Source organism: Grampus griseus (genome assembly GCF_964374135.1).
Source record: "Grampus griseus genome assembly, chromosome: 18".
NCBI classification, from domain to species: Eukaryota; Metazoa; Chordata; class Mammalia; order Artiodactyla; family Delphinidae; genus Grampus; species Grampus griseus.
In genome coordinates, this window is record NC_139012.1 from 34,191,343 (window position 1) to 34,207,500 (window position 16,158).

General features: G+C 36.1%; 1 pseudogene across 1 annotated transcript; it reads right to left on the bottom strand.

Annotated features, from left to right (window-relative positions):
• Positions 1-13,719: 13,719 nt before the first annotated feature.
• LOC309835892 (heterogeneous nuclear ribonucleoprotein H3-like) lies at positions 13,720-14,311 on the bottom strand (annotated as a pseudogene). The gene has a single exon. The product of its transcript is annotated as a heterogeneous nuclear ribonucleoprotein H3-like (transcript).
• Positions 14,312-16,158: the final 1,847 nt, after the last annotated feature.

Here is a 16,158-nt window from a genome sequence, read left to right on the forward strand (position 1 = left end):
GTGGAATTTAGAGACTTGCAAAGAGGTAACGTGCACATAAAGAACAATTCTGGGTGCAGAAGTTTAGGTGAGTAGTGTTGGCACAATAGTCCTTGGAGCCTCAAATTTCAAAATTATGCCACTGAGTCTTCCCACATTACTCTACATAAAAATTGCTTCTCTTTTCTAACCAGCCTACCATTTTAGCTTCTCCCTGTAATACCTCCTTAAGGTGAAATAAACATCCACTTTCAGCAAATTGGCTTGTAATTTACTCACAAATATAGGTTTTGGGGAAAAATTAAAGTAGAATACTGGATCGTACTTACTTTCTCCTTTTGTAGAAGCTGTTTAATTTAATTCTGGTTGGTAAAACATATTTTATACAATTTCAGTCTTTTAAAATATATCCACACTTGTGTTGTCCAACATGTAGGCCATCCAGTTGAATATGTCATACACAATTTTAAAAAATTATATCCTGCAGTCTTTGGGTGAATTGTTTTAAAATATCAGTTTTTACAGTTTATCAATTTGGTTAATAATGTTGTTCAGTCTTCTATATCCTTGCTGATTTTTGCCTAGTTTTGTCTAGGTGTTTTATAAACTATTTAGAGTGAGGAATATTGATGAATTTCCTATTTCTACTTTCAATTCTATCAGCTTTTGCTTCAAATATTTTGGGCTCAGTCGTTAGGTGTATAAACATCTATATGTTCTTCATGGGTTTATCCTTATGTCATTATGAATGTCACTCTTTTTCTATAGTAATATTTCTTGTCCTAAAGTCTATTTTATCCCATATTAATATAGCGACTCCAGCTCTACTATGGACGTTCTTGGCTATATATCACATATCTATCTCTATCTCTATCTCTATATGTAGCCAGCCTTTTGACTTTCAACTTACTTATTTCTCTTATATAAGTATTAGTAATTACATTTCGAGAAAGGCACAACTTGTTGAATGGCAATGTGTTACCACAAAATATGTTACTTACACTCACGATTCCACATATGACCCTGAAATGTCTTCCTTCTTTTTATTTTCAACAAAATCAGACTATGTATGGCAGGTGCTGCATTGCTTTTTTCATAAAGGAACTTGGCAGAAACTGAGTCATGGGCTCTCCTCCCAACAAGAAGAATTATGTGTCAGACCCAAGGACAACCATGACATTGAAGTAGACGATGAATTAGGGCCAGATCACTTAAGTGATGTGCTGTGTTTAGAAGGATGATAGTTGATCTAAAATTCAAAAGCAAAGTACGATACTACAACGGGTTTATCAGAAATAGCAGACAGAAAACAGAAAGAGGAGGGGAATAAACTCACGATTCAGACTATTTTCATTAAATATCATGTTCTTCCTGCTGAATTTCCTAGTGCTAAGTATGTTTGGACAGATCCTCCTGTAGGGAGAACTCAGTGTTCTGAAATGCTGCATAATTTAATACATTTATTTTAATTTATAAAATAAATTTAGACTGACTCATCCAAACTTCATATTTAAGAACTTAAGGATTGTATCTACTAAATGTAGAAAGTCTCTTCTCTCCACAATTCTGTTACGTAGAGAAGGAAACCATGGTTATGAATCATGTGACCAACTGAGATGGCTTGGAACTCTATATTACCATATTTAAATTCTTATTATGGACACTAAATAGATTTTAGAGAAGAAGTTTAAAAAGAAAGAAAGGAGTTGTAAAGTGTTCACTCTAACCCCCTGATAATAGGGCGATGGGTGGGACTGAAAGAAAAGAAAAATACAAGAGCATACACACTGGGATGCAGATTATTCTAATTGCTTCAGTAGCAAGCATATACAAAAGGATGCTAATTCTGATCTTCCTCCTTATACCTCCCTGTTCCAAGTTGGAAAATATACTAAGAAAGATATTTGAATTCTAGCCAGTAAGTAATGAGAACAAAGTAGGAAATTATATTCAAACATTTGGTTGTCTTAGAGGAGATGGAGTCTCTATTATTCCTATGAATTCTTCTCAAGTCAGAAGACTTCAAACCTTCTTTCCTGTGCATGCTATGATTTTCTAGATACATCAATATGAGGCTCATTACTTTATAGGCACAATAGATAAAGACATAGGGTAGTTAAAGTTTTTAATTTGAAAAATAAACTAACATTATATCACATAATTTATGGGAAATATGCAATGTATTTTATTGACTGCATGTAGACTTGGAAATACGATTTATATGAATTTGCCATTTCAGCATGATGAATTGATTGTCACATTGAGGATTATGAAATTAGCTGGAAGAACAGATGATTAACCACCACAGACTTTTGGCTAGTGAAGTTTTACCTTCTGATTTTTGCACATTAATAAAACATACTTCAGCATATGGGACTATTTTGGCAATAGAGCCACTATCAATTTAATCATCTCAAACAAGAAACCAATGTGTAAGTTGCAAATGTTGCAGACACGAAAACCAGTTACTAAGAACAATTGAGTATTATTCTTCTAGTCATATTAATTACAGCTGAAACAAACCTTGACGAGCTAAGAAAACATAGCACAACTTTACTATTTAGTAGGGGAAAAAAAAAGAATCAATATAACCATTAATTGCATAAATAGCAATAAATACTTTGGCTGCTGTCCAGGAAATATACAAACTGAGAGAATTTTTCGTACTGCTGGTTTCATTACACAGATCATAGTCACAGTAAAGCGGGCAGTGGACTGCTGTTCAATAAATTAAATTTAATGTTATTCAATTATGATCATCGCGCTCAGATATAATACTAATAGGAATGTCAACCACGATTACATTTTCAGATTTATGTAAAATGATTCAAATGCTATTTGCTATCCCTCAGATACAAGGTTCATCCGGTTGTTTATGCAGTTGGTCGATATTGATCGTGCACAGCAAGTAGCATAGCAGAGGCCCAATGGCAGGGATATATAGCATCCCTTGTGCCAGCCGCCAGGGTGCCATGCCAAGCACCAGGGGCAGCATGCCAAGTCATCAAGTGGATAGCGCACCTCTGCAAAGCTGCCTTGTTGTTTTCTTACAATATTTTTTTTTGAATTGTTCACATGTGCCATGAATAATTCTTGCCAACATTATCCAGCATGAAACAGAAATGAAGGCACAGAAATGTCTTTCTTAGAGAATTCTTTTCAGAGCTAAATGAATCTAGTGAAGATATCAGTGTAGCATCATTATATGTTGTTATGTATGGCTGGGGCTGTGTCATTTAGCAAAGTATCACTCAGTAGGCTGAGCAGCTGGTGTATATGGTTTTGTATACCACCTGCAAAAAAGGATGCCCAACCATGCAATCAACCACCTGGCCAAGAGAGGAGGGTAGCTAAACACTACTTTGTTGTTGCGCCCACATTTTCAGAAAGTTTGAGAACATAAACAGACATAGGCAGAATGAATATTGTACAAGATAAGGTTTGTTAAAGCTTTTCTGTTCCATAAAGCATATAGTGCCTGCTGTTCAGAGTACTGTTGAACAGATTTGCTTTATTTCTAATGAAGGTGTCTGGGCATTTTCCTGGCACAAATGGAGTAGAATTATGTACTTAAAACAATATTTTAGAACAACAACACAATATATCGCCACTTCAATTGCACTGCAACAGATTGGAAAAAATGAAAATAGATATAAACTGAAACTCAGTAATGACTTAGCGTCATTACTATGGGTGAATCATTCATTTAGGAGAATCTTGCCTAGCCTCAAACAACCCGTATGTCTAGCAACTTCCACTGGATGCCTTTCTGCCTAAAACATGTGTTTATTATAATCATCTCCATGCCATTACTCATGAGGAAAATACAGGTGGCCTCTTTACTTATTTGGCTGTAAGTGAATATGAGAGTAATTTGATTGTAAACTAATCTTTCTCTCACCAGGTTTTTGATGTCAGCAATGTCAATCTCATTATCTCACCTTTTCACTGGCTCAGCACTAGATCTCTTTCTGTGGCCATACACCTTTTAAAACTCCAGTCCCTCATTGTTTGACAGATTTCTGGAGGAAGAACTAATAACTAGATGAAGGTATTCAACATGAAACAAAGGAAGTTGCTGCTTACAGACCTAGGTCTCTGGCTCTCATCATCTCTGTGGCTATGAGTTTAATCTCATTAGGCTCTCCCTTTGTCTCTTTTTAATATAGAAGGACTGATTTGGGACTTGTTGACTCGATCCCAACTCCTTAAGTAAAAAATTCTAGACTTTTGAACACTTATAGAAGTTCTGCTGGGTAATATTAGTTTTTGACTGAGATATCTCTTCATTTTGAGACAGCTTGGTTATCCCCTATCTCAGTTTTTTCCCCAATCTTTCACTTGAAGAGAAGACTCTCACATGAGAGCTTTTAAAATTATTGTTGCAAATTTAAAAATAGGAATTTATTTTATTAAATTAAATAATTTATTTAAAAATAAAAATAAAATTGTGTGAATATATGGAGATTTTTGCCAATCACTACAAATTGCACCTGTTTTTCCCTTCTCTTTCCTCTTGGAAAAAGAAAGCAAAGGGGAAGAAAAAATAGAGCTTTTAAAACCTATTAAAAATGCACTGTGATTTATTGTACTATTCACTACAAGTCAAGATGTTCTTGGAACAAAAGAAATGCTTTCTATATACTGAATCATCAAAGAAAAAAGGGCAATGTGATTTCCATATTTCACCAACATCATACTGCTCAACAAGCTAAATTTAAAGTTCCAAGAAAAGGAAGAGTTTATTTGTGTCTTAGCTAGGCTGGTACACAGATTTATATTAAAATTAAAATTTTTCATTATACAAATCAATAATAATGTTATTTTGGTACAAGAATTATTGAATTTATTTAACTTGGATAGAAGTAATTTTTAAAATTTTTTGCTTCAAAATCAAAATAATTCTTGCAATAATGATAAATTAGTTTCATTAAAATTGTTTTAAATACTAATGGAAAATAATATTTTGGTATTTGATTCTTTTATGAAACTTTTAAGTATATTTGGAAAGTCTTGGGGGATATGATTCTACTTTCTCAACTATAAGTTTTATTATATTTAAACAAATCGAATATTTCTGATGAAAACTTACCATTGGAATTGAGATATGCTGTAAGTGGAAAATCATGCTGGATTTTGAAGAGGTAGTAAAAACAATGTAAAATATATGTTTAATATTTTATATTGATTCTATTTGGAAATGAGAGTATTTTGTACACATTGGATAGATAAAACATAATACTAAAGTTCATTTCCCTATTGTTTTTTACTTTTTATGTGGCTACTAGAAAAGTCAAATTACATATATAGAGTTCACATTACATTTCTATTGGACAGCATAGAGGTCTGACATATATTTTCACATCAATAAATTCAACCAATCCAAATCTATGTGTTTTCTTTTATGGTCTTGTATTCTATCAATGACTCACACAATATTGTGAAATTTTTTGCCAATGTATATTATCATAATCTTGCATTTCTCATTATGTGTAAATGTCGGGTCCCCTGGGACATGGCACGCTGACATCTGACTCTGGTGAAGGCCCTACAGAGGCGCTGACAGGTGGGGTGGGGGGTTGAAGGCAAGCTGAATCAGATAAATCCTTTAAACTATCAATATTCTCAATATCAGCCTTTAATTCTTTTCCAGTGTGTGCTCCAATTAGTATTTAAGATAACAGAAGTCTCTCTGAATATGCTGTAATTTCTCAACCCAGAGCATCTGGCTCTGATTGTCTTTTAGGGCAGTCATAGAAACTTCCTTCTTTCTACTATGCCTTTAGTCAAGAACTTAAGATTTAAAGCCTATCCTGTTATAGCAACTTTAAACTTTCCAGTGGATGAAACAGTCATTCACTCTCATGGTCTTACTACAGTCTTCATTCTCAGCACGGTGGTGTGGCAGCATGCATTTGGTCTGCCAAAGGGGAATCAAGAGGGAAAATTTAGGCAACTTATTTACAGCTTTCATGTACAAACTACTGGTACTCTACCTGGAAGTAAATGAATATGCTGTTTTCAAGACCAACTAGGCACCAAGCCCAAATTCCAATCACTAGAGTGGTGTTACCAGTTACTATATTATGTGAGTTTCAGTGACAGAATCTACTCTAGATAGTTTAAAAAGAAAGAAATTTAACAGAGGGAATTAATTAGGTGTTTAAAATTGTTGGGTGATATAGTATAGAATCTGGGAACGACTGCCAGAACAATGTCTCCGAATTGACTTCCCAAAGGAGCTCCAAGCTCTATCACTTCTGAAATCTGGGGAATCAAGAAGCTATCATCACAACTTCAGACTTCTGGATTACATTGTCACTGTTGGGACCTCAGCTATAAAAGAAATATCTGCCTGAGGTTTTGTGAGCCACCTGCAGTGTTTGTTTATACCACTTTCCAACAAGAAACTTAGAACCAGACGAGTCAATCTGTGAGCAGAGGCTGCAGAAATTTTGCCGCAAAAGGCTAATAAAAAGAACATTATTATAAAGCAAGTCTGTACATAGCAAGAACATTTATTACAATTCTAAACTTTTATGACCTAGTGATGTATCCTTAAAACACATAGCTCAAAAAGAGATATAATCACAAGGAAAAACAGACAAATGTACCATCATAATAGATAATTTTAATGTACCTCTCTTCAGCAGTTGATAGGTCAAGCAGACAAAAAAATCTGTAAGAACAATGTAATTAACAAGCTTGATTGGACATATATAATTCTGAAAAGTAATAAATAAGAAGGATAGTTTAAATTAATATAAGATATATGTAAGAGAGAGACAGTATCTCTAACTTCCAACATTGTTTGCTATACAAAAATTCTTTGAAAGATTATCCTGGAATAAAGGGCAGTTAGTGCCTTGCTTACGGGAAGTAAAGAAATTCAAAAGACTCCTAGAGAATTTTCTCTCAACAATGACCCCGCTGAAAGATGGCAGTTTCAGATTGTTTTAAAGTCATAGTATCAAATGTAATGTATATGTTGCCTCTGAGATCCTAAAAGATTTACCACAAGTATTTTGACTTTTTCTTTCTCCTTAGGAGCATACAAGTGCACCAACTTGTCTTTCACCTTTGAGGGGATAACGATATTGCAGTAGTGTTTAGAATTCTCTCTTTACCTTCACTCTTGCCAAAATTCCCAGGCTCGTTGACTTTGGGCTTGGCCACGTAACTTGTTTTGTCCAGTGGAAGGTAAACTCACTTTAAATATGCTTGTATGGACTTGCCTGGTTTTGCCTCGCCCTCTAGCTATCCTGCTCTGCACCTTGAAAAATTAAAACATCATAAATAGTGATTGCTTCTTCAGCTTTAGTCCTGAAATGAAAGCTATGAAGAGCTGACCTGAGCCTGATCTACAGCCTGAAACAGAGATGTTACACCCACCCCACAGGGTGCAAGAAAGAAATGTGTGTGTAGAAGACCACTGAGATTTTAGAACTCTTTTTACGCAGAATATGTTGTTATGCCCCAGACCACTGGACATCCAAAATATTTATTTAGGTACAGATTCCTGAGTTTTCATGGGAATTAGCTCCTATGTTGCTCCAAATAAAGAATTTTTCAGAATTTTTGCTCCCAAACTGAGTGTGACTTTCAGTGCTCAAATCTAGTTCCTTACTTGGAATCTGTGTGACATTTCTCTTCACCTCAGTCATACGCATACGAGAACTAAAACCTGTGCCTGTGAATTGTAGCTCCCTAAGCAGGGAAACTAAATTGCAACCTTAAGATCTCCTAATTAAAAGGGAGAATTCACTAACAATATCTGTTAAAATGAAGCTTTTAAAATTGCTAAGCCAGTTCCTGGGTGATTGCTTCAAGTTCTAAAATGAAAATCTTCTAATCTTCCAATTCAAAGTAGAAACATTTTATTTCCAAACTGTTTTCATATGCCCCTTTATATTTAAAAGTATTACTACAAGAATACTATAAAATAATCAAGAAGAGAATATTAGTAGCTCCATTTTACCTATAAAGAACAATGAGGAATCAAATTATAAACTGATAAGAAAAGTAACATGCTAAAGTTTGTTCCAACGTGAGCATGGGAAATGTTCCTTAGATATCGGGAAATTTTCTTTTTTTAGAAAACCACTCTGTCAATAGAGAAAACTCTAATTTTCAAATAACGTTTTGAGAAAAATGTCTCTGAATGAAACTTATGTATGGTTACATAAAAGACTTCAATTTTCTGAAATAAGCTCATTGTAACGTATTTTTTGTGATAGCCTGGAGTTTACAAATATTTATATATATTAAGATATATATATGTATACATATATATATCTTGAGAATTTGCAAAAGGTTAATAAATATTCATTATGTATGACCTAAAGAGCTCAGATAAAATAAGGATAATTGACTTGTAAATAACTAATGTCAGTAAGGACCCACCTGCTATTACTTGATCATACCGTATTCTACAACAAAACAGCCATGTAAGGGTCATTACTGATAAGAGTGTCAAATTGGCCGATTTAATGCTACTCAGGGCTTACTTTATCTATATAACTGTCTCAGATAAGAATTGCAAGCTAATAATAATTACATTAGTGTCAGAACTGTAGGGACACCTATGGTTTATTTAGTAGGGAAAGATAGTTTTAATGTTCTAAATTGAATTTTACTGTCTATTTTGAGATAGTTAAAATAGCATATGTAAAATATTCAACCACTCATTAATGGTTGATATCTGAGAAATACAAAAGTGCTTGAAATATTTTAATGTGTACTGCTACCTCAGCCCAACTGCTTGTCAAAGGGTATGTGATGGTGTAAATATATTATTGATACATCTAAATAAAGTTACTATATTTTCATGAAGTAAAATTTAAATGTGTCATTTTTTTTAAAGTTACAAATCATTTATACTTCTGTGGATTTAAAACATTCACTCCTTTTACTAGCATGTTGCATTCTCCAAATTCATTTGTCTAAGGGAAAAAGCTTTACAGAAGTAAATTTGTAATAATAAGCATCAAAATAATGTGTTTTATGTATAATTATCATTTTCAGATAATACGCACGCACACTCAAAATCTGTGTTTGACACTGAGCCATCAGAATCAATTATGGAACAGTAAAAAAATACAGAAAACTGAGTACAACCTCAAAGCTATTTTTAAAAATGGAGCCTTGCCATCTGTATATTTTTAAGTTCCTAATTTTTCAAAGGCAGTTAAGAGTCTCCAGTATATACATTATTCTAATGAACAAAGAAATAAGCACCTTAAAAATATCTGGGGCTTCCCTGGTGGTGCAGTGGTTAAGAATCCGCCTGCCAACACAGGGGACACGAGTTCGTGCCCTGGTCTGGGAAGATCCCACATGCCACGGAGCAACAAAGTCCGTGCGCCACAACTACTGAGCCTGTGCTCTAGAGCTGGCAAGCCATGACTACTGAAGCCCACATGTCACAACTACTGAAGCCTGCGTGCCTAGAGCCTGTGCTCGGCAACGAGAGAAGCCACAGCAATGAGAAACCCTCACACCGCAATGAAGAGTAGCCCCCGCTTGCCGCAACTAGAGAAAGCCCGCATGCAGCAACGAAGACCCAACGCCGCCAAAAAATAAATAAATAAATAATAAATAAATAAATAAAATAAATTTAAAAAAAAATCTGTCATCACCACAACAATAGTAATTTTTTGGTTTTGAAACATGTCTTTAAAATGTTTTTAACATTTTGTTATAACAATTTGTTATTACATCTTCATTCATAGTAGAAACCTTTATAGAACAGCAGGAAATATATAAAAAGAGACTTCATATAAGCATGTGATCAATTGATCGTTAGCATGAATCTATGCTAACTAATCTAGCATAGCAGTGAGTAGGAATTGTAGAGCACATTTGGAGAAAGTTTCTCTTTTCTATATGGAATGAAAACTTTTGGAGTTGATGACCAAGGGAGACTTTGTTCCCATTGCTACATTAGATAATATGTCAATCGTTAGAAAGACTAAATGCAACGATGTCTAAAGCAACCCATTTTAGCTTTATATCTTTTGTTTGAAACTCAGCTTTTCAAATCTGTTAGAACAACTGGTCAAACTGACAGGGACATGCCTAGCCAGGAACCACCAAGTAACAGAGCAGCATATGGACACTGTGCTTTATAATTCACAAAGCATTTTACCACACATGATATCATTTCTTCCTCACACCAACCCAGATACATTGGTAGGTCAAATATTATATTCTGCAAGTTCAAAGGTAGAAGCAGAATGAGAGAATTTAAGTGATTCTCACATGGACACACAGTTTATGGTAGCAGATTCAGGATGTAGACAGAAGTTTTCAAATATTAATTACAGACTTCTTTCTGTTACATGTACTCTTGTGAGAAGGTTGAAAACATATATTTCATCAAGATATAATGTATATCACAATTTTGTTACATGTCAAATATGTGAAAATTCTTCTAGATGAATTCATACTGGCTATGAACTTATTTTGCGTTTAGATCAATCAACATCCTGAAATATCTATTCCACAGGGCATGATGGGGTCAAATGAGTATACAATGGGCTTCCTACTTTGATGGTAATTATGTTAGTGGTATGATAAACCATATAGAGAGTAGGATAACTTGCAGCCTTTTAACAAACAAATATTGGAAATAGTTCTAAAAGCAAAAAATGAACATGGTAAAAGATAAAGACCTAGGTGTTTCTCTGTAAGTTTGTATATATTTTTTCTCACTTACATGGTGCCTGATATGCCAAGTTCCAACTGAATCCCCAAAATGCAATAAAACAGTGAACATTACTATTCATTACTACTCCTCCATTCAAGAAGCTTAGAATCTAGTAATGGACACCAATATTAATCAAATAAGCATTTTCCATTCAAGTATTCGTTCATTCAGGTACTATTTAAAGAACCCTTATGAATGAGAAGTTATTCTCAGTGCTGCAGATAAGGTTGTGTAAATATAGGTGCCATTGCACAGATATGAAGTGATAGAACTGGGACACCATACATCCTGCAAATGGAACACACAACTCCATCTGCCTGAAAGCAGAGGTCTTGTGAACAATTAACCATGTCCCGAGCCTTCTTCATCTACCTAGAAAATGCCAACTGAAGCTAGAAATTTATTTGAAGTTTCTTATTTAGTTCAAAAATATATGCAATTTTGCATTATTTAATAATATATAAATATGTATTTATACCATATAGCAACAACTTATTACTAATATACTGTAATACGATGAAGACATTAGTTTTCACTTGGCCCCAGTGTTCTTTTTTTGTTTTTTTTTCGGTACGCGGGCCTCTCAGTGTTGTGGCCTCTCCCATTGTGGAGCACAGGCTCTGGACGCGCAGGCTCAGCGGCCATGGCTCACGGGCCCAGCCGCTATGCGGCATGTGGGATCTTCCCAGACCGGGGCACGAACCCTTGTCCCCTGCATCGGCAGGCGGACTCTCAACCACTGAGCCACCAGGGAAGCCCGGCCCCAGTGTTTTAAGTAAAATTGATTATTGGAGCAGATGTTCTACTGAGACTTATTTGGGGAATAGTAAGCAATTATTTCAACTGCAGCATTATTTTAAAATATTTTAAAAATAAAACTAAAACTGGAGATATAGATAAGAAACTGTTCTGAAGACCCATGAATGCAACAGCAAAGTAATATTGTATTTAGAGAGGACTTATTACGTTCTTGTTCACATTATTAGAGCTATTAATATCTACCTTGCAGAACAATAATGAGATCATCTAGATAAATGTACCTTTCAGAGTATAGAACATATAATAGGAAATCAACAAATATTAAGATATATATTCTTTTTAAAATTTTATTTTATTATTTTTTTAAATTTATTTATTTATTTGTTTCTTTTATTTTTGGTTGTGTTGGGTCTTCGTAGCTGCACGCAGGCTTTCTCTAGTTGTGGTGAGCAGGGGCTACTCTTTGTTGTGGTGCACGGGCTTCTCATTGCAGTGGCTTCTCTTGTTGCAGAGCACAGGCTCTAGGCATGCAGGCTTCAGTAGTTGTGGCACGTGGGCTCAGTAGTTGTCACTTGCAGGCTCTAGAGCGCAGGCACAGTAGTTGTGGCACACAGGATTACTTGCTCCGCGGCATGTGGAATCTTCCCGGACCAGGGCTTGAACCCGTGTCCCCTGCATTGGCAGGCAGATTCTTAACCACTGCACTACCAGGGAAGCTCTTAATTTCTATCCTGGCTCTGTGAGTAAAAAGCTGTCCAATCATAGAAAAGTCAGTTCCTACCATGCTGATGGCTAAAAAAACACATATCTGTTTCTTTATTTGACCATGGTTTAGAGTAATAGTTTTTCCTAAAGCTGGAGTACGTAGTTGTAGAACCACGCTCAAATATGGGGTCATTTTCCTCAACAACACAGGGGCCTTTCATCCTTAAAACTTCTACAGTTAAACTTTCTTCATCCAAAATAATAGAACCATCTTCTGCCACTTTTACTTGAGGAACCAGCAATGACCCATCATCCATCTCCTCTTCTATTTCTTCATTATCTTCACCATCAGGAGTACTCTTACCTTCTTGCTCTCTTGTCTGGACTGGTGTCAATGATTTTTCAGTTTTCTTTTCTTGCTCCAGTAAAGAACTCATTGGATTGTTATCTGGCAGGTAATATATGAAGTCTCTCATAGTCATTTTGGAACGATCTGGTGGCCTCTGACTTTCATTTACAGCATATTTGTTTTTCCATTGCTTCTTCTCTTCCCTCAATTCTTCTTTTAACATTTCTCTCAGTTTCTGGGCTTTATATATTCGATATCTGTCTGAGCATGGCTGTTTCTCTTTTGTTAGAACAGGATGTGTCCGTGGAGCTTCTTGATTAACTGTAGACAAAGGATGAGGTTCTGAAGGAACACTGACACTAGGTTTCACCAGACTAAAAGTAGTTGATACTCGCTTTCTTCTCTGTGAAACGGTAGAGGAAGATTTACTGGATTATTCAACATCCTTCCCACCATCTGTCTTTTCATCACTGCTCTTGGGAGCCTTTTCTCGGGGCTCCGCTTCCCCGCAATCCACCGGGGCACATCTGTGGATTCCGCTGGCTTCGCGACAGAGGCCGCTGCAGGCTTCGGCGGCCTGGGAGCCTCTCGTTCACGCTGTGGATTGAGGGCGGTGGAGCCCCTGGGGCCTGCTCCAGGCCTGACATTGGGCTTCACGCTAAGGCGTTCCCTGCGGAACATGGCGGAGCCAGGGGCCGGGGGAGGCGACTCCACGGCCGCTCTCAACCCCGAGCCCCGGCCGCTGCCGGGAGAGGGCTTTAGGAACTACGCCCTTCCCACAAAGACACACCAACAGCCCAGCGGGCAGTTACCGCAGTTTCACGCCTCCGCCGCCGCCTCCGATCTCCCGCCGCCGCCTCTCCTTCATGACCCTGCTACACTAATAGCTAAATTTCTCCCGGTACCTTGTTCAAGATATATATTCTTGACTGCTTTTACAGTAGTTCAGTTTAGAAGTGATGAGGGCCATATAACATACTTCTTTTCTTTTTTTTTTATATGAAATTTTACTTTTAAGTCAACGTATGCAATAATTAAAACCTACAGAAAAATTTTTTTCATCACAATCTGTTGCTTTTTCAAATAATACTTTGAAAACATATTCCTTCAGTCAGTATAAAGTTCCTAAAATACAAAAGAAGTTAAATCTGTAAGAAAGCTTAGTAGGCCAGATGCTGTGGTCAGAACTCTGTACATTTGGTGGCTATGCTTCGGTACATCACACACCATTCACCTCATTCTTGCCATCTTGCCCATGGTAACCTCCACTGCATCCACCACCACCTAAGCCAACAGGAATACTGTATCTTCCATTGTAAGTTGTTCATCATTCCCATTCTCCCCATAGATACATAATCTCCCTTTTTATACATTCCATCTCTGCCATAGCATCCCATTCCAGAATCTCCCATTCCAAAGCCACCTCAGGACTAGAATTCAAGAAGAATTCAATGTATTGATGTTGTATGTTACTCATATCTTTAGACATGGCGAGCTACTGCAACTTCATGTGTCATAAACTGTACATCTGCTTCTCTGGTTGCTCTGCCATCAGCTCCAATATCAGTATAAACTAGTATTGGATTTAGTGCTGGGAAGAAATTAGCAATGTCATCTTCAATTGAATGAAAATGTAATCTTCTCATATATACAATATGACCACCATGAAAATCTGAACTTACATTAGCAGCTCCACCATAGCCTGGAACTCCCATACCTCTTCCATCTCTCATTCTATCATCAAAGCCATCATGCCCATAACCAGAATTATTATAGCCACCATAGTCATCACAACCTCCATAACCAGGGTATTAGGGAAGAAAAAGCCAGGACAGATGCCAGAGATAAAACAAATATATTATTTTTGTCATCCATCTCCCACCCCCGGCGCAGTATGATAGCATTGATGAATATTTGATCTGGAACAAATCACCCCTTTCATCTCACTGGTAATTTTACATAGCCAGAAAAAGCTGCCGAAATGTTAAAATATGAAGTATGAAAATATGACAGATAGTAAGCAGGATAGTGTTAATGAGATATACAACCCTACAAAATTTTGATAAATATAAAATGGTCTTTGACAGTTATTTTAAAAAATAAAATTGCAATTCTTAACTAAGAGAGAATATAGTTGGACTTTTGAAAGTGCAGCAATCAGGTTGCACAGAATTTGAACTCCTGTGCATCACATAACTCAATGTTGTAGAAACCTGGATTGAGTCTTGTCTTTTATTTTTTATAATATTTTATATTTTATACTACTGGGATCATCTAACTTACTCATATCTAGGCTCAAGCAGCATTATTTCTTCAATATTTCTCCATCCTTCATATAAAAATATATATAGTATACACACACACACACACACACACACACACACACACACACATATATTTTACGGTACGCGGGCCTCTCACTGTTGTGGCCTCTCTCGTTGCGGAGCACAGGCTCCGGACGCGCAGGCTCAGCGGCCATGGCTCACGGGCCCAGCCGCTCCACGGCCTGTGGGATCCTCCCGGACCGGGGCATGAAGCCGTGTCCCCTGAATCGGCAGGCGAACTCTCAACCACCAGGGAAGCCCACACATATATATATATATATTTATTGGTGGAACTCTGCACCACCAGGGAAGCCCACACACATATATATATATATTTATTGGTTTCCCTTCTAACATTTTTAGAACATTGGTATTTTTTTCTCTTCATTTGATTTTCTCTTACTATGTGGCTCCAGATTTTATCTTTAATCTCAAATTATCCTATTAGAGGAGAGAACAAAGAATTCAAATATCTTTCCTTTTTGCCAATTTAGATTTCCAAATGAACAATAGTTTACAAGAACTCAGGTACTGGAACTTAAGCAGAATCCATTAATTTCTCAAAGAAAGTTTCCTTCATATGAGAAAGCTCTTCCTCTTACCTCTAAAAATTGGTGTCCTCAATATTTTGGAGACCAACATAGAGCTGAAGGGTACAGAGCATTTTCTAAAATTGGGTTTCTGTGTGTGTGTGTGTGTGTGTGTGTGTGTGTGGTGTGTGTGTTGTGTTGTGTGTGCATACACGCATGTACTCATTTGTGCCTCTTTGGGGTGGTAAAATATTTTCTTTCTCCTTTACAAATAAAAATGTCTTATTCTAAAGAAGATAAATAAACTATCAAATGCAATGTGATGTTTTTGTTAAAATAATAAGCAACAGAAGCAGACAGAAATAAATATTTCTCATGGAGGTAAAATATATACAACTATAAAATCATAAATATACTGGGGAATTATAATATGAATTTGTAAATTGTATGCAAATAGCTTGAAACCAGATCTATAAAGACATAAATAAAGCAACAAGACTGAAAGGTTTATATGTTGGCTTGTTTATAGAGTAGCACAAACATTTTTCTTTTTTAATTGGCAATTAATTTTCGGCAGCCATCTAGGTACTTTCATGTCAAATTACTTTTCTTACACTAAACAAGATTAGGCATCCAAGCAGCAAAGCACTTACATGAAAAGTGAGAAACTGACTGTCAAGTAGATATTTTCCACCTATAACCAATTAAAATGTTTCTTTTTTGATGAATGACTGTGGTAATTTCACATTTTGTATTTTACCTAAGTATGTACCTGTGTAACATCTCAGTTCACAAGGGTTAAAA